The 20000-nt window shown below is 43.9% G+C and overlaps 1 protein-coding gene across 2 annotated transcripts in view; it reads right to left on the reverse strand.

Moving 5' to 3' along the window:
- Positions 1 to 20000, reverse strand: part of LOC135097335 (uncharacterized) — a 119273-nt gene that overhangs the window by 16538 nt on the left and 82735 nt on the right. Inside the window, exon 2 of one of the 2 annotated variants that reach the window (XM_063999131.1) lies at positions 6346 to 6404. The gene's annotated coding sequence lies outside the window, so the exon portion shown is untranslated. Of the gene's footprint in view, positions 1 to 499; positions 595 to 6345; positions 6405 to 20000 lie in introns of those variants that run through there. The other variant, XM_063999132.1, reaches the window with a different exon arrangement.

The following is a 20000-nucleotide window of genomic DNA, read 5'->3' on the forward strand; positions in this document are numbered from 1 at the left end:
TAGTATTAGTGCAACAGTAGCTGTAGTAGTAGTAGTAGTAGTAGTAGTAGTAGTAGTAGTAGTAGTAGTAGTAGTAGTAGTAGTAGAAGTAGTAGCAATATTAACAAATATTAAAATGAAAAAAATACCTACAGTAACTAGCACGACTACTTGACCACCACCAACACTACTACTACTACTATTACTACTACAATTACAGTATTAGTAGTATTAGTATTAGTAGTAGTAGTAGTAATAGGAAGTGAAGGAGGAGGAGTGGGAAAGAAGAATCGTAGTAGTAGTAGTAGTAGTAGTAGTAGTAGTAGTAGTAGTAGTAATAGTAGCAGCAGCAGCAGCAGCAGTATCTTAAGAAGCCATTAAACTTTCACCTCTAACTCAAAAACTATCCGAGGAAAAAGATCAAGAATAGTCACAAGGCACAAGGACACACACACGCATCCTTTGCCCACTAGACTATCCGCCACGACCACTGACTATCGAACTATCGACTGTTCTTTACCTGAGGTTGACGAGAGGAAGGAAATCAATGTCAATGAGCTGGCGGAGACTGGGCAGGCTGAACACTGACACGTGACCCGAGGCGATGGAACACACCAGGCTCTCTCTCTCTCTCTCTCTCTCTCTCTCTCTCTCTCTCTCTTTGTACGCCAGGTAGCTCTTTGGCACAGTCCTTTACCCGTGCGCTAAGGTTCCCAGTTCGATTCTGCCGTAGAGGAGAACTTAAATACAGAATTGTTTAGTGATTGGGATAGTGACATTTGTTGTTGGTGGAGTTGTTACATCATCTGCATTATCATTGTGCACATCCTCTCGGTCCAGCACAGACTCAGAGTGACATTTAAAATCATCATCACTGGGGCACAAATTGTCATCAGTTCTATCAATGTTAAAGTCGCCTTTCCAGTCAGTAGCTCTCCATACTGCTGCATCATCTGACTCACTCAGCAGTCTTTCCCTCCTACCAGGATTGCAACTACCTGTCATTGTTGCTCTGTCACCACTGTCTAAACTGTCCTCCACACACGAATACAGTACATCACTAATACATTTGTCAAAGGCGTCAACATCAGTATCTTCGCCATGAGACATCCTTTGCATAATGTCTTGCACAAATCTTTCTTTTTTGATTCTGTGAAATTTTAGAGACTTCCTTAATAAACAATTGTTGCTGCATTGCCATGAAGGGTTGCGTGATCTCCCAGTGACGCAGCCCTCGTCCTGAGACTCCCCACATCTACACCTGTACAAGTTACCGTTACTGTAATGGGGGCATGATCGGAAGGCAGATCACCTCGCCTTAACACGGTACAATCGCTTAACAGTCAATCAGAGATGGAGACGCTACACACGTGTGTCTACCTCTGAGATCCAAGTGTCACGTGTTCTGAATGTTTTGTCACCAGGAAAATGTCTGTCACCACACATGAGGTTATTAATGACAAGTAATTTGTTATCGATGCACATAGCAGACAACACCTCAGCATTGTCACCAGCACTGTTTACATCATCGTGGATCACTGGGTATGACATGTTGTTCACATCAGGTATCTCTGTTAATGACAATAATTGCCTCACACTGTTCCCAAATCTCGCATTCATGTCACCAACAATGAAATATCCTTTATGCATGTACCTAAAATTTACCTTCACTTGAATAGAGGCAAGTAAGCCATGGGAGTAATACGGAGAGTCACAAGGAGGAATGTAACAAAAGGCAAATGGTTCACCCTCAACATTGCGAAATTGCATCCAAACTTGATCTCCCGTGCTTGTGTCAACATCAAATACTGAAGTAGATGACCAGTTGTTAATACATACAACTGTTCCACCTCGCTCTGCAGCACCAACTTCTTTACTCTTACACGTCACAAAACCTGGGAAAGACACTGGCATAGCTGTTTTAACTTCATTAATACAAATTATGTCGTAATCATGTAACATCTGTTGTACATCTGCCTTTTCTAACTTTGTGCGCACTCCACCTGTGTTCCACGACATTGATCTTATCTTTCTTGTATGCTGTGGTGATGTTAAAAAAAACTGAGGATTCCAGCTATCAATCACATCTGCATCCCTATACAGCTTCCCTTCCCTCGTGTCCAGACGTACCGCACAGCCTGCATTCTCTGGTCGTGCCTTCTCTGTCGTCTCTGCTTCCCGTAATCGTCGCCACTCCCTCCTCACACAAGGGTGGACATCCTCCTTGACATAAATCTTGTTGTAATTGTCACCAGATGTCTTCAAGCGGTTGGCGTTGTCCAGGATGGTACTGCGTTGTCCCTCATCAGCCAGCGTGAACAGGATGGGACGTCGCCTGGTGCCGAGTGAAGTGTTGTTACCCAGCCGACGATGAGTACCACTCACACTGCCTACACCCATTTTGGACCAAATCTTGCTCATTTTCTCCTCGTCATGCGCGGCACCTTCCAGTGTGTCGTGTTCATCCGGTACACCCAAGATAATGATGTTCGCCTCTCGCTCTTTTCAATCAAGTGCTTCTAAGAACTGCTGCTGCTTCACCATTACCTCAGCCTGCTTGTCGACCTGAGCCTCGAGTTCGGTGTAGTTCTGGTTCAGTGTACTCTCTGGGGAAGTAATCATGTCTCTCAGTAATTTAACTTCATTCATAACCTCGTCAAGTGTCTTGTTCAGTTTAGCCAGCTCACCATCTTGTGCGTCAGATGCTAGTATGGAGTCTATTAAATCTTCTTTGTTAATCTTTGCTAGTTGATTACGCTGAAATTTATGCAAGTCTGACAGCTGTTTGGTTGCCATGGTAACGGTGTGACGTCAAACCCCTACTGCACAAGCGCCGGCAGGAGTTGGCGATTTGAGGAAGTGTTTTCCCAGACGGCAGCTTCTTTTTACGACTCCTTCTATCTTCTGGGTTCCCACTGCCAAGACGAAAGTTGCTCACTAAGGTCTTACTGCATTCATATAACGTGAGATGTCGTCTGGATCTCCAGGAGCCCTCAGGAACCCACAAAATGGCAAAAACTCGGAGCACAGTCAGCTGTAAAGTGACCTGGCCGCCACCTTGACACACACACACACACACACCAACCCCAAAGGGTGGCGGCGTGGTAGGACAGGTGGTGCACCAGCGGGCGGCGGCGGGGCAGGACAGGAGGTGGTGCACCAGCGGGCGGCAGTGGGGCAGGACAAGAGTTGGTGCACCAGCAGGCGGCGGCGGGGCAGGATAAGAGGTGATGCACGAGAGGGTGGCGGTGGGACAGGACAGGTGGTGCATCAGCGGGCGGCAGTGGGGCAAGACAGGTGGTGCAGTAGTAGTAGTAGTAGTAGTATATCTAATTACCCGGAAGTGGCCGAAAAACATTGGAAATTTTGGGAAACATCGACCAAAAGACACAGAGGAGGAGGGAAGGTCTCGGTCTGGGTCTCGACTCTCGATGACGTCATGTTTTCATGGCGGGCTGCCAACGGAGCTGGACCCTTCAATTCGCCCACACACGCCACACGAAGCCATGCGTGCTTCACTACACGCCCACACACGTCCATATACACACACATGTAGTATCCACAGCCGTTCACACACGCCCATACGTATTCATTCGTCCATACACACGCCCACATAAAGCTATACATACACACGCCCACGCAAGGAAATACACGCCCACGCGAGCCCACACACCCACACGCATCCACAGGCATTCATACACGCCCATACGCATCCATACATACGCCCACATAAAACCATACTTGCTTCCACACACGCCTACGTAAGGAAATGCACGCCCACAGACGCCCACTTAAGGCCACATGCACCCACACACACCCAAACATGCCTGTACGTATCCACACCTCCACACACACGCCCACACACGCCTAAACACGCCCACACACATCTATACATAAGATTACATCACATCGATACAAATGTTCCAAGATGGCTGCCGACACGGCTTCACAGTCACCACCTTCCTGGAGGCTGGCCTTGTTCATTTCAGCAACTGACAACTAACACCAAGGATTAGCGATGAAGATAATACATAGAGTGTTTATTTTGTTGGTCACTGATGAAGCATTATAGCGCCAGACAGACCATTTATGCAATGCCTTTATTTGCAGTGACGCCAGCTGCGCCATCTATATATTTGCAGTGATGCCAGCTGCGCCATCTATATATTTGCAGTGACGCCAGCTGCGCCATCTATATATTTGCAGTGACGCCAGCTGCGCCATCTATATATTTGCAGTGACGCCAGCTGCGCCATCTATATATTTGCAGTGACGCCAGCTGCGCCATCTATATATATTTGCTGATGAAACACCGCCCTAAAAAATCAGTAACCCAGTTATCTCTCCCAAAAACACCCAGGAAATAGAACAACATGCAAAAAACATCACAAACAACAACAACAATAACAAAAACATCCCTATCCTTTCCAAAACACCTTGAAAACACACACACACACACACACACACACACACAAACACACACACAGATAGATAAGTTTATTGACCACAAATTGTCTGGCCTCACAGCCTTGACTTGCTCCAGGGGCAGGGAGGGTTGTCTAGCACTGGGGTGCTGACGTGTGTGCTGACATCACAGCCTTGACTTGCTCCAGGGGCAGGGAGGGTTGTCTAGCACTGGGGTGCTGACGTGTGTGCTGACATCACAGCCTTGACTTGCTCCAGGGGCAGGGAGGGTTGTCTAGCACTGGGGTGCTGACGTGTGTGCTGACATCACAGCCTTGACTTGCTCCAGGGGCAGGGAGGGTTGTCTAGCACTGGGGTGCTGACGTGTGTGCTGACATCACAGCCTTGACTTGCTCCAGGGGCAGGGAGGGTTGTCTAGCACTGGGGTGCTGACGTGTGTGCTGACATCACAGCCTTGACTTGCTCCAGGGGCAGGGAGGGTTGTCTAGCACTGGGGTGCTGACGTGTGTGCTGACATCACAGCCTTGACTTGCTCCAGGGGCAGGGAGGGTTGTCTAGCACTGGGGTGCTGACGTGTGTGCTGACATCACAGCCTTGACTTGCTCCAGGGGCAGGGAGGGTTGTCTAGCACTGGGGTGCTGACGTGTGTGCTGACATCACAGCCTTGACTTGCTCCAGGGGCAGGGAGGGTTGTCTAGCACTGGGGTGCTGACGTGTGTGCTGACATCACAGCCTTGACTTGTTCTAGGGGTAGGGAGGGTTGTCTAGCACTGGGGTGCTGACGTGTGTGCTGACATCACAGCCTTGACTTGTTCTAGGGGTAGGGAGGGTTGTCTAGCACTGGGGTGCTGACGTGTGTGCTGACATCAGAGCCTTGACTTGTTCCAGGGATAGGGAGGGTTGTCTAGCACTGGGGTGCTGACATGTGTGCTGACTGACATCAGAGCCTTGACTTGTTCCAGGGGTAGGGAGGATTGTCTAGCACTGGGGTGCTGACGTGTGTGCTGACATCAGAGCCTTGACTTGCTCCAGGGGCAGGGAGGGTTGTCTAGCCATGGGGTGCTGACGTGTGTGCTGACATCAGAGCCTTGACTTGCTCCAAGGGCAGGGAGGGTTGTCTAGCACTGGGGTGCTGACGTGTGTGCTGACATCAGAGCCTTGACTTGCTCCAGGGGCAGGGAGGGTTGTCTAGCACAGGGGTGCTGACGTGTGTGCTGACATCACAGCCTTGACTTGCTCCAGGGGCAGGGAGGGTTGTCTAGCACTGGGGTGCTGACGTGTGTGCTGACATCACAGCCTTGACTTGCTCCAGGGGCAGGGAGGGTTGTCTAGCACTGGGGTGCTGACGTGTGTGCTGACATCACAGCCTTGACTTGCTCCAGGGGCAGGGAGGGTTGTCTAGCACTGGGGTGCTGACGTTCACCCACGCCATGAACCAGTGAGCTTAACAACGCTTTACACACACCACAACACTACCCCGCCCCGCCCCGCCCCTCGGCTGCACCACCCAGCCACCTCACTGAGACATGATACGTAGCCGGGGAGCCGTACACTGGCAGGCTGGCTTTACTTCCCACAACACCATACTGGTCAGCACTCGCAACACTTGAGTTTTCTCCAACTTTGTATGAATTCCGTTCGGATTCCATGGTATAGACAACTCGCTCACTCGCCGTGGGTCATTTAAAAAGCCTGTTGCCTCCAGCCATTGATAACACAGCCGTTAATGTAAAGCTTCCTCTCCCGGCTCGCTCCCTCTCCGTCCTCTCCGCACCCCCAAGTCTCTGCCGCGCTTTCCTTACCGCCGGGGGCACGTCCTGAGGAGGACGTGCCCCCGGCGGTAAGGAAAGCGCGGCAGCCTACAGGCATGCAAAACAATACCCAACCCAATATATTAACAAACCGAAAATAAAGGAAACATACTCACCTTAAAACACTTACCTTTACTCACTGTATTCCTGAAGATGGCCAAACACAAAAACTCAGCACACACGGGGCATCTGGAAAGGAAAGAATATTATGTAACTCCAACACTCTAAACAGCACACACACACACACATGCTTCACATGGGACTCGTAGCTGGCCTCCTCTCTCCCCACTCCGCGCCCTGAGTCGGCGGTGAGGGGGTATGCCAAGCCGGTGTTCACCACACCGTAGTGCACAGCCGAGGGGTACTGGCCACTGGTAGGGCTTGCTGGCCCCCAGCAAGCGGTAGATGGGGAGGGGGTTGCACCTCATCCTGAGTCGCCGACACCCGGGGACCTACCTATAGGGGGTAAGAGTTGTGTGGTGTCGGCGAGGGAGTAGTGGTAGAGTCTCTCTCGACTCGCCTGCGGTGTAACAGGGAGAACAATCGCGGCCCGTGCCATCACATGAAGTCAGCACACAGAACACAAACATTCTCACAAACACATAATACACAGTATAACATCAGTAAGTAAAATAGCAAGGTGGACAGCCCACCATCTTTAATCTTATACTTCTTTCATTATTTCTCACTATCCTCTTATACTCATATTATTCTTCCTTCACCCATCTTTTCTATAAATATAGATAGATAGGGCACGTCCTTCTTAACACACATCTTTCTAAAGGGCTCGTTGCGTGTTGTGAGTCACACACACACACACACACACACACACACTGCCATGCCCAATATCTATTACTACTACTACTACTACTACTACTACTACTACTACTACCACTACTACTGCTACTTACCATTCTTGCATTTTTTTCAATCCATCTTCTGAAATGGTTTGCAGGCTTCTTGTTTTCCTTCCTTGTTTGTCTTGGCTGCAGAGAGAGAGAGAGAGAGAGAGAGAGAGAGAGAGAGAGAGAGAGAGGAGAGAGAGAGAGAGAGAGAGAGAGAGAGAGATAGGAGTAGGTAGGTGGCAGAAAGAGATGAGAAGAAAGAGAGAAATGAAGAGAATTAAAGATAGGAAAACGAAGGGACATTGAGAGTGAGAGGGGTAGTGTGAGAGAGTGAGAGAGTGAGAGGCGAGTGGGTAGGTGATAAAAATAGATGAGAAAAAGAGAGAAATGAAGAGAATTAAAGATAAAAACACTTAGGGACATTAAAAGACGAAGAGGGGGATGTGTGCGAGAGAGAGAGAGAGAGAGAGAGAGAGAGAGAGAGAGAGAGAGAGAGAGAGAGAGAGAGAGAGAGAGAGAGAGAGAGAGGGGGGGGGGTAGGAATGTTTTTTTAAGGTTCTAGTGACAGATTTCTGCATTACTGACAGGAGAAACACTATTTCAGTATGTTGTAGTGGAAGTTATAGGGGTTTTTAATGGTGTTGTTGTGGTTCCAGTGACAAATTAACAAGATATCTGCATCACTGACAGGAGGTTGTAGTGGAAGTTATAGGGGTTTTAAATGACATTTCTTGCAGTACTGACACCAGCCGCGTCACCGCCCTCCACAAGAACAATGACGGCGCAAGCAGTCTGGCCTCCCAAGACAGCCCTCATTGAGCTGTTGAGGTTAACGACAGCACACGCGGAGACGAGGCCATCCTCTTGAGTGTTGGCCCAACACAACACTCAGTCTGGTGCCAAGGTTAAGAGTGATGACTGCGTGAGTGGCGCTGCTTCCCTCAGTGCCTCGGTGGTTAGTGGCGCAGGGGAGCTGACGGACACCCTTTTGTAGGAGTGAGTATCCTGAATTTCTGAAGCGAGATATAGACCTTATGAACGTAGATATGTGTACGTAGATATGTGTAGCGCACCGAAGGTAAGGCGAAGCGCAGGCACACAGCAGGCAGACAGTGGGAGACAGCAGGAGGCTCGTGTGCCGAGGTGTTGCACTCTCAGATAGTGGAGCCATGAAGGCAGCAGGCGGGTGGCTGGTTGCTTTGTACCTCATCATGGTCATGAGTAATACTTAGAATCGTTCTAGCAATTACTATCGTCTTCACATCTCGTGTTTCATGTGTTTATTTGGTGCTTGATCAAGATGTGAGAAACGGTGCTCTCTGTGGTGCTTCGCATGCAGTGACCCAGTGTTTCATTATCAACTGTACTGTGTTAAGATATTTCATTTGTTACGTGCTGATCAAAATATTTCCTTTCCTCTCCCTTATTCATTTTTTACTTTGACATCACAAGTCACTCAATATTTTTTCCTCGCATAACAAGTGCTGTTTTTGGCATTCTGGGGCCTCATGCGAAGGGCTGCTTGGTAACCCTGTGTTGTGGAGCTATGGTAGGTGGATCCCCAGCCCTCTAAGGGGGTTACAACCACTTCTTTCACATATTAAATGTATAAATCTGGTGGACTTTGAGAGGAAAAAAAAAAACCTGAATCCGTAAACATGATAGGCTACTTTCTTCAATGTGATTATACGCATGACACATTAGCAGTGTCCCTTCAAGGTATACACCCAGTTTAGCAATTAAAGTACACAAATATAACAGAGATAAGAATGAAAATGTGCAAAATTTGCGAGGTGAATCGACTCGAGGCGAGATGCCGTAGTCTATCATAAGAGAGAACAATAGACAGCCTTAACCGTGAAAGAAAACGGAAAGTAAGGGGCACACACTATAAAAATTACCCTTAAAATTAACAGGTGAAATACACCCTCCATGTCACATGCTATATGTGAAGGTATTATTTCTAAAACTATTGAAATATGAATAGAAATAAAAAAAAATATTCTCACAACTCTATCCTAATCACGTACAGTGAACATCCTCGGTCTGTCCTTTACTTATAATCTGAACTGGAAACTTCACATCTCATCTCTAGCTAAAACAGCTTCTATGAAGTTAGGTGTTCTGAGACGTCTCCGCCAGTTTTTCTCACCCCCCCAGCTGCTAACTCTGTACAAGGGCCTTATCCGTCCATGTATGGAGTATGCTTCACATGTCTGGGGGGGTTCCACTCATACTGCTCTTCTAGACAGGGTGGAATCAAAAGCTTTTCGTCTCATCAACTCCTCTCCTCTAACTGACTTTCTTCAGCCTCTCTCTCACCGCCAAAATGTTGCATATCTAGCTGTCTTCTACCGCTATTTTCATGCTAACTGCTCTTTTGATCTTGCTAACTGCATGCCTCCCCTCCTTCCGCGGCCTCGCTGCACAAGACTTTCTTCTTTCTCTCACTCCTATTCTGTCCACCTCTCTAACGTAAGAGTTAACCAGTATTCTCAATCATTCATCCCTTTCTCTGGTAAACTCTGGAACTCCCTGCCTGCTTCTGTATTTCCACCTTCCTAAGACTTGAATTCCTTCAAGAGGGAGGTTTCAAGACACTTATCCACCAATTTTTGACCACTGCCTTGATCCTTTTACGGGACTGGCATTTCAGTGGGCATTTTTTTAATTTATTTTTGTTGCCCTTGGCCAGTGTCCTTCTTACATAAAAAAAAAATAAATAAAATACTCAGACATGGCTAAACTCAGCAAAGCCTCTCCTTCTTTTCACTTACTTCCATTGCCCCAACAAGACACTTCACATGTAGAAATTTTCCTTTCCCACAAACATTTTACCATAATTGAATCTGTAATTGCTTACACAAACCTTTCTACATGCCTTTTACTTCCATCTCATGGGAAACCTGAACTGAAAACCTTTTCCCCACGTATATTACTTTTCTCAAGTGTATTTACTCTAGTTAAGCAACTTAGCCATGACGGGAATTTTGTTGAATAAATTGTAATGAGACTGAAACGCTTGGTGGCAACACCAAACTTTATTCAACAAAATACCAGGCTCTCATATCTGTTACAGATGCAGACAAAAATAACTACCGACAATTACACAACACATTAACTCAATATAAACAATTAATGACAATCATGCAACACAGCACGAACACAGTACATAACAGGACAAAACAACATAAATACACACACAAACTCACACATTAACAGAAGGAAACAGCTAGGTCTGCACTGGCCTGTGGTACCATTGTGACTGACGATACACAGTGCTACCAAACGTGAAAACAGTAACGCCAATCAGTGTTGCAAATGTGCAATAATTACCACACACTGCAAACTCAATGTCACTGCTAAGACACTGCTAAGTCACTGTCATCGCGAAATTCCTTTTAATACCTTGCTATATAACTATACGATATCGTAAATTCACTGTCATTTCAAGTCACTGCTAAGTCACTCATAGGTCAACGTTAAGTCACTGCTGAGTAACTGCCAAATCACTGTAAGTCACTATTAAGTCGCTGTCACTACTAAGTCACTGCCGAGTCGCTGCAAACAGTAAAATCAGCAACTCCATATCTAATGAAGGACAAAAGCAGCACATTTAAATAGTGCACCATCAAAATATAATGAATTCCAGAATATAAAAATGGAAAACGATGCTCTCTCTCTCTCTCTCTCTCTCTCTCTCTCTCTCTCTCTCTCTCTCTCTCTCTCTCTCTCTCTCTCTCTCTCTCTCTCTCTCTCTCTCTCGACAAATTTCCTTCGTGGTGGAAAAATACAAAATTAATGTTCTGGAAACCGAACCTAAAATCTGGTTGTGTGCAGGAGGAGAGAGAGAGAGAGAGAGAGAGAGAGAGAGAAATCAGTGTGCCTTCTGCAGCTGTGGAGAGAAAACCTGACCAGGAAGGAAAGGAGGATGGAGGGGGAGATGATGAAGTGGAGGAGGAGGAGGAGGAGGAGGAGGAGAGAAAGGAATATGATGAATAACAATTAGAATAAAAAAGAAACGAATAAAAATGAGACAAAACAATAATAAACAGAAACAAGCAAAACAAAGATAAACAAGAAAAAAAAACATTGAACATGGAAAATAATAATAAAAAAAATTAGTTGTAAAAATAAAAATTATACATGTATGAAGGATTACACGTACCACACACACACACACACACACACACACACACACACACACACACACACACACACACACAGACATACATACAGTCAAAAACACACACACACAGACATACACACACACACACACACACACACACACACACACACACACACACACACACAAGGACCTAAATTTCTTGCTGTATTAAATTACCACTTAATTAAGAGGAAACATATATTCCATAACGAGAAGGAATAGACATTAGAACCACCACCACCACCACCACCACCACCACCACCACCACCACCACCACCACAGTACGATAAGGTAGGACATTTCACTAAATTCACATCAACACATATTGACTTTTTTGGTGATGTTTTTATTCCATGGCATGTTGTTCATATCAGTCTCTTATTCAGTGTAGTCTCTCTCTCTCTCTCTCTCTCTCTCTCTCTCTCTCTCTCTCTCTCTCTCTCTCTCTCTCTCTCTCTCTCTCTCTCTCTCTCTCTCGCAATTACAGTGAAAATTTATATATTATTACTAAATTATCCTTCGTAACGCCAGACCGCCTGCTGTTTTAGTGGTAGAGAGAGAGAGAGAGAGAGAGAGAGAGAGAGAGAGAGAGAGAGAGAGAGAGAGAGAGAGAGAGAGAGAGAGAGAGAGAGAGAAAGGCACGTGAGTGGAAAAAAGTATCGCGCTGAGTCTCCCTCTTCCCTTCACACCAGTTTTCTCTCTCTCTCTCTCTCTCTCTCTCTCTCTCTCTCTCTCTCTCTCTCTCTCTCTCTCTCTCTCTCTCAACTCAACTCAAAAAACAAAAAATACGACTCTTACTGAGCCTATCCACTTTTCATGTTTTTTTTCCATCTTTGCACTTGTGTGTGTGTGTGTGTGTGTGTGTGTGTGTGTGTGTGTGTGTGTGTGTGTGTGTGTGTGTGTGTGTGTGTGTGTTCCAGTCTTCTTGATATGTCTATCTCCCTTAAATGCATTATCATTCTATGTACCTGCACATTTCACCTGGAGAGAGAGAGAGAGAGAGAGAGAGAGAGAGAGAGAGAGAGAGAGAGAGAGAGAGAAAGGTAGAAAATGTACCCAAACTCTAAACAAGAAAGAAAAAGAACCGTTTATCGAAATACAAGACACTTTTTGTAAGGAGCGTGGTGAGAAGAGGAGAGTCCATGACGACAATAAGATACATTATACTGATCACAAGGACTCCGAGGGTCAAGGCCAGAGAGACCAGACCAGGCAGAATATTACCAGGAATAGTGGCAGCGTTCTGAAACACTTCGTTGTCTCAACAGGACTATTTTCACTTGCCGAGATAGAAACCACGCTGCCCACAAGGCTTCCGAGGCTCATATATATATATATATATATATATATATATATATATATATATATATATATATATATATATATATATATATATATATATATATATATATATATATATATATAGTCATTTTGTAAAATGTGAACACAAGGAAGGCTTTTTGTTTATGTATCTATTTTATGAGAGGCTACAGTCTCATAAGTGTTCTTAGCAATTTTTTGCAGTTTTCTTCTGCCTTGTTGTCTGTGTTATTCGATATTTCCAGTCTTGCATTCTAGTTTCATTATTGTATTTTTCTCCTCTCACTTAATTCTTCTTCCAGCTTGTATTTTTTTTCCTAATCCTGCTATCTCTCTCTCTCTCACTCTCTCTCTCTCTCTCTCTCTCTCTCTCTCTCTCTCTCTCTCTCTCTCTCTCTCTCTCTCTCTCTCTCTCTCTCCATTGTTTTCTTCACTTTCCATCCTTGTTCTGTCTTTCCAGTCTTATCTTCTCACTCTAGCCTTGCATTTTGTTCCCAGCTGTGTCTCCTGTTTCCAGCTTTGTCTCCTTTTTCCTGGGATAATCTTGTCTTTCCAGGGTCGTCTTGTATCCAAGGTTGTCTTCTCCTTTCTTACCCTTGTCTATTCTCTCCAGCCTTAACTCCTCCTCCTTGCTTTATGTTCTACTTCAGCTTTGTATCCTCTTTCCAGCCATTTCCTCTCTTTCCTGTCGTGTCTTTTCTTCCTTCTCTTGTCTTCTCTTCTCTTGCCAGTCATGTCCAGTCTTTTTATTTTTCTCCTCTAGTTCCTGACTTGTAACCTCTTTCCAGTCTCTCTTTCCAGTCATGTCCTGTATTTCCAGCCATTTCTTCTCTCTCCAGTTGTGCCTTCTCTTTCTATTCTTGTCTTTCCTTTTCAGTATTCCCTTCTCTCTTTTTTTTCCTTATCTTCTTTTCCTTGTCTTTCCAGGCTTTTTTTTTTTCCTTTTCTCCTCATCCCCATGAAAGTCCATTCTCGTTTGCTATTTGTATCTCAATGAACTTTTTATTTATTTTATTTATTTATTTTTATTTTTTTTCTGTGTAATGGTGCTCGTAAGTAGTCGGTTTCTTAATATATGATAATTTCCTTATACCTCTGTGTTAGGCTTAAGATTGTTCCCTCAGTCAGCGGCACATGAGACTAATGAGTGGAGTTTGTGGTGCAGGGGGCGCAGGGCGAGGGAGGGGGAGGGGGGAGCAGCACACTGGTGGCTCCGTCCACACGCTAGGGAAGGTAAAAGCAGCATTATAATGTCCCACACTTTCCTGCCTACATTCACTGATTATTTCCTTTCTTCCCTTCTTCACCTAATGATAAGTTAAGATTCTACAGCATTTTAATGACTACAAGTTTTCTTTGCTTCTTTCTTTCACTGTGCTTGAAAAAAAAAAAAAAACAGGCCAAGGACAAAAAAAAAAAAACATTCTTCTCCTGGTGAAAAAAAAAAGAAGTTAACCAGGAAAGATTGTCAATTCTGTGCTAAGAATACGAGTATAAAGGAACGAAAAGTGAAGACAAAGGAAGAACGAAAAGCAGCAGACACGTCAGCACCAACACGGCTGTGATGAACTGCATCACCTCATCTGAAGCAAGAGTTAGGACTGTATAAATACGAAGACGAATAGGAAGAAGAGGTTAGATAAATTTATGGATGATGATGATGGCAAATGGTAGGTGAAAATATTCAAGAGCTGCCTAGTGAAGGTCAAACTAACCTTTATTTTTTGTGTTGAGAAAATTTGTCTTTAGAAAAAAATAAAAACTTTCTTCATTTTACTTTTTTACTTTTAATAAAAAAAAAAAAAACACTTTCTTCATTGTTAATTATATTTGTTGTTATTACAAGTCTACGAAGCACCACGATTTTTGTTTGCTTATTTCTTTGTTTGTTCGTGTGTTTGTATAACGTAGATGTAGATGTGTGTATTGCATCTTACGTATGTTTACTTATGCGTTTTTTTCTCTCTCTATTGTTCAGTGTGTGTGTGTGTGTGTGTGTGTGTGTGTGTGTGTGTGTGTGTGTGTGTGTGTGTGTGTGTGTGTGTGTGTGTTTAACTTAGTCACAGAGAGTGGGTATTCTTCCTCGAGTTGTGCGTGTACGTAAGAAGCAAACAAATTCTCAGCGAGTTAAGTAACATTGCCTCAAGTGCATTGCCTCAAGAGTGACAAAGAAAAGTCATCATTTGGAGTGGCGGCAAAACAGAAGCCAGCGAAAGAAAACAGATAAAAAAAAAGACAAAGAAAAATTAATCAAAAGAAAAAAAGAATAGAATCCGTGGAAGGGTAATTAGGAAACTACACACACACACACACATACAGGGATACACAATAGACCTACTTCTCTCTCTCTCTCTCTCTCTCTCTCTCTCTCTCTCTCTCTCTCTCTCTCTCTCTCTCTCTCTCTCTCTCTCTCTCTCTCTCTCTCTCTCTCTCTCTCTCTCTCTCTCTCTCTCTCTCTCTCTCTCTCTCTCTCTCTCTCTCTCTCTCTCACCTTAAAACTGCAAGCTAATGTTGAGGTCTCGCCAACACAGAATCACTGAACATAATCGCATAACCTTCCCTCTCCCTCTTGCTCGTGACGGCTTCATTGTCTTCGTGTCAAGGGGAAGGAGCGGCAGCAAGGACCTTCACGTATATGACGGGCCCCTCAGCCTCTCGCACCCAAGCCAGCGTCCTCACCACCAGACCTTACTGAGAGACTGAGCTTAAGGTGATGATGTGGTGTGTTCAGTAGTGGGTTAGTTTGGTGATGCTATTTGGTGTGTGTGTGTGTGTGTGTGTGTGTGTGTGTGTGTGTGTGTGTGTGTGTGTGTGTGTGTGTGTGTGGTTGGTGGGTTACTTGTTTTTGTCTGTGTGTTTATCTGTCTGTCTGTCTGTCTGTCTGTGTGTCTGTCTGTCTGTGTGTGTTTGTTTTCGTAGTCAGTGTGTGTGTGGTGTTTGTTTACTTTGCAGTTGAAAAATTGTTTATCTGTCTGTTTTTCCTGTGTCTATATGTTTCTCTACTTTTCTTTCTTTGTATCTAAATAATCTACTTATCTGTTTATCTATCTATATATCTAGTAATCTTTCTGTCTATCCATCTATCCATCTATTAATCTACATGCCTCTCTATCTCTCTGATTATAAGTATCTATGTATTTATTTATTTATTTTCTATCCGTAGCTAACTAACCCAATTTTTCCACTTTAGTTATACTTCAAGCATATTTCTAGTAATTGGTGTTGCAGCCTCTCTCTCTCTCTCTCTCTCTCTCTCTCTCTCTCTCTCTCTCTCTCTCTCCTTTCCCACTGTCCATTTCATTTTCGATCATATTCTTTTTCCCTCCCTCGGACCATCCCTTTCTCACTCTATTATTCTCCCTTTCTTTTTCGCGATTTTTCCTCCTCGCATTCTCGCATACCACTTTATTTACCACTCCTATCGTACACCTCTTCCTCCCTTCTCTCCTTTCCCTCTGGTCCTTTCTCCTCAGTAATCATCCTTCATATTCCCTCCCTTACGTCTCCCAAGGGACAAAGAGAAGGGAAAGGAGGCCGTTGGGAGAGAAGGGAAAGGTGTAGGAAGGGACTAAGGGGGTACTGTGTTATATCGTGTGGAAAATTATGTAAAAATTCTCTTCTCGTCTGACTTAATACGTCGTATCTCTGTCGAGGCACTAGGCAGGGAAGTGAAGGTAAATTATCCTGTCTCTCGTATTTCCTTGTTCTCCTTGATTAATTGTCTTGACTGGAAGGAAGTTTTTTATTTTTTTTCCGTTCTTGTCTCTCTTTCTTGCTTCCCCCGCCCTCTCTCTCTCTCTCTCTCTCTCTCTCTCTCTCTCTCTCTCTCTCTCTCTCTCTCTCTCTCTCTCTCTCCTTCCTTCTGATATTTCATTGATTGGTTGTTCAGTTTTTTTCTTCTTTAGTTTTCCTTGGAGTGTTTGTCTTTCTATTCTGTTCTCGGTTTGTGTTTGTTCTTCAAGTTTTGGGTCTTCTTTAGATTTGTTTCGTGTGATTAAGGGTCTTTATTATCATTTCTTGTCTTCCAGCCCTCCTTCCTGCCTTCCGGGTCGTGGTGTACCAGGCTGTAATGTCCATTTAATATCACGACCTGCTCACGACCTGCCCTTCCTACCACTTGAGTTTGTCAGCACCTATTCACGTAAGACCTACTCTGATAACCAGCTTCACCTACGAGGTCGTTCACTTACATCTACTTAATGCTGCTTACACTTATGACCACTCACACTTATGACCTATTTGGATGGATTTCTGTCTACTTACTACCTGTGCTTATAGTTACTTCCATGTACGACCTATTCACTGCTCACACTTACGACCACCTTTACTTACGAAGGCTTAGACTCAGGAGGCTCTACACTTGTGACCGTTTTACAGTTACGAGCACCCACACACTTCCGACCACTTGTACTTACGACCACATTACACTTACGATTATTAACTACGACCACCTGCTATAATGATCACCAATATTTAAGACCACAACACTTACAACCACTTGCCCATTTATACACACAGAGTTGCTTGAAGTGGTAAAGAGCGATGTAAACTTCGTTAGTGTTAGTCTCTCTCTCTCTCTCTCTCTCTCTCTCTCTCTCTCTCTCTCTGGGATGTGGGCTTTTCCAAGGGTCTTATAAGAGGTATATGGCCTATGTAAGGTACTCGTGGGGGTCCCTTCATGTTCCCTACACTACTACTACTACTACTACTACTACTCCTATTACTACTACTACTATTACTCCTACTACTACTATTACCACTACTGCTACTACTACTACTACTACTACTACTACTACTACTACTACTACTACTGCTGCTGCTGCTGCTGCTGCTGCTGCTGCTGCTGCTGCTGCTGCTGCTGCTGCTGCTGCTACATTTAACACCAAAACCAACTGCAACAACTACCATGTGTAAGTGATTATTTCAACACAAAGGCACCATTATCATTAAGGCTAATGGAGCACAACAAGGGGCCTGGGAACATTCTCTTTTGTAAACTGAACACTATAATGAATAAAATTAATTTAATACGAATATTAGCTTGCTATAATAAAATAAACATTTCTAAAACAACAACAGCAACAACAACAACAATAAGTACTACTACTACTACTACTACTACTACTACTACTACTACTAATAATAATAATAATAATAATACTATCACTTCCACAACTATGAGTACGACTAAAACTACCCTATATAAAATCCCTCATTCCAGATTCTCACCACCACCACCACCACCACCACCACCACCGCCGCCGCCATCAATTCCCACCTCTCTTTCACTTGTACAACCAAACGCCGTCAAAGTACAATTTTCTATTCAACTTAAGAGAAAACGGCCCTTTTTTTCACTTCCCTCACGCCAGTGGTAACTAAAAAAAACTATTATCTTTAGGACACAGAGAGAGAGAGAGAGAGAGAGAGAGAGAGAGAGAGAGAGAGAGAGAGAGAGAGAGAGAGAGAGAGAGAGAGAGAGAGAGAGAGAGAGAGAGAGAGAGAGAGAGAATAAAAAAGGACTTAATCACAGGAGAAAGCTGTGAAGTGTGTGTGCGTGTGTGTGTTATACAGTGGTAGCGGTGAATAGGGATGAAACAAACAAACAAACAAACACACACACACACACACACACACACACACACACACACACACACACAGTCAGGGATCAATAAGGGACGTGAGGGCGGCGTGTTAATTTTCCAAAAGAACACCTGTAAAGAGCGACTCGGAAGCACAGGTCGATGAAAAAGGAAGTCCTTGGGTCACGGTGCTGGTGTTGTAACTTGTAGTGAAAATTGATGTTCCCGCCACCAGGTGTTGATAAGAGAGATTGGTTGATAGATAGACATATAGCTAGATAGGTAGATAGATAGATAGATGGAAATACATTGATAAAAATAAGATAGAGCTAGATAGATATTGAGATGGTTATAAGAACTGACAGACAGATAGGTAGATAGAGACTGATAGATACAGATAGATAGTACACAGATTAACACAGAGATAGATACACACATAAATACGAAACAACGACAACAAAATAAACACACAAACAAACAACAGAGAAAAAATTGATATCTAACAAATCAAACTAATAATATTGTACATTTTAATAAACAGGAAGACAAAAAAAAGAACAAAAAAATGACAAATAAAAATGAGATGAAAAAGAAAAGACTAAAAAAGGAGAAGAGCCCAGAGCAGAAACACATTTCAATCAACACAGTAACTAAGTGACTACTCTTAGAAACACGGAGGAAGGAAGGGAGCGAAGAGGAAGAGGAGAGGGTAATATTAAGGGGAGGAGGAGGAGGAGGAGGAGGAGGGAACACAATGAAAACAGAGCGAAGGCAGGAGATGAATGGAATGGGTGAGAACAGGAAAGGGAAGGAGGAAACAAAAGTGAAAGGGAGGAGGAGGAGAACGAGGAAGATAAAGAAAAAAATAAGAACAGGGGAAGAAGAAATATCAAGAAGAGGAGGAGGAGGAGGAGGAGGATGAGGGCGATGAATTAAAATGAGACGAGGGAAGACAGAGGAGTGACAAGAAGCACAATCTTCCAAACCCTCCACGTGGAAGTATTGCTGCTTTTATTGCTGGCGACAGAGTGGGGTAAGCGTGCGCGTGCACACACACACACACACACACACACACACACACACACACACACACACACACACGTCAACGATTTTTAGCTCAAGTATAACAGAATTCTACATTATTTTTTCTTTTACTTTTAGTACATTACGTATTAGTTAAAGAGAGAGAGAGAGAGAGAGAGAGAGAGAGAGAGAGAGAGAGAGAGAGAGAGAGAGAGAGAGAGAGAGCATGTACGTCTGAAAGACATACACACACACACACACACACACACACACACACACACACACACACACACACACACACACACACACACACACACACACACACACACATACATACATACATACACACACACACACACACACACACACACGAATCATTAGCTTAACATAATCATAAAGCAAAAACAACATTTAATCGCAATCACAAAATAAAAAAAAAAATTTAGAGTTGAACAACGACGAAAACATAAGGAAAAATAATCAATTCAACCTTTGCATCTGGAAAAAAAATAAATAAATAATCTTCACAAGATTTATAAAGTACAAATATTTCTTATGTGACAAAGCAAGATTAAATGTGCAGAAGAAAAATAGCAAGAGAGAGGAAGAAATTGGTTCTCAAATAGAGTGGTAGACGAGTGGAATGGACTCAGTAATCATGTTGTTAGTGCTGGGACATTAGGGAGCTTTAAGGGAAGATTAGACGGGTTTATGGATGGGGATAATAGGTGGAAATAGGTAGGTATATTTCATACAGGGACTGGTCACTTCCTGCAGCTTCCCTTATTTCTCATGTTCTATGTTCGTAACTGACAAAAAAAAAAAAAAAAAAAAACGGAGACTTTGA

This window comes from Scylla paramamosain, unplaced genomic scaffold (genome assembly GCF_035594125.1).
Source record: "Scylla paramamosain isolate STU-SP2022 unplaced genomic scaffold, ASM3559412v1 Contig17, whole genome shotgun sequence".
NCBI lineage: Eukaryota > Metazoa > Arthropoda > Malacostraca > Decapoda > Portunidae > Scylla > Scylla paramamosain.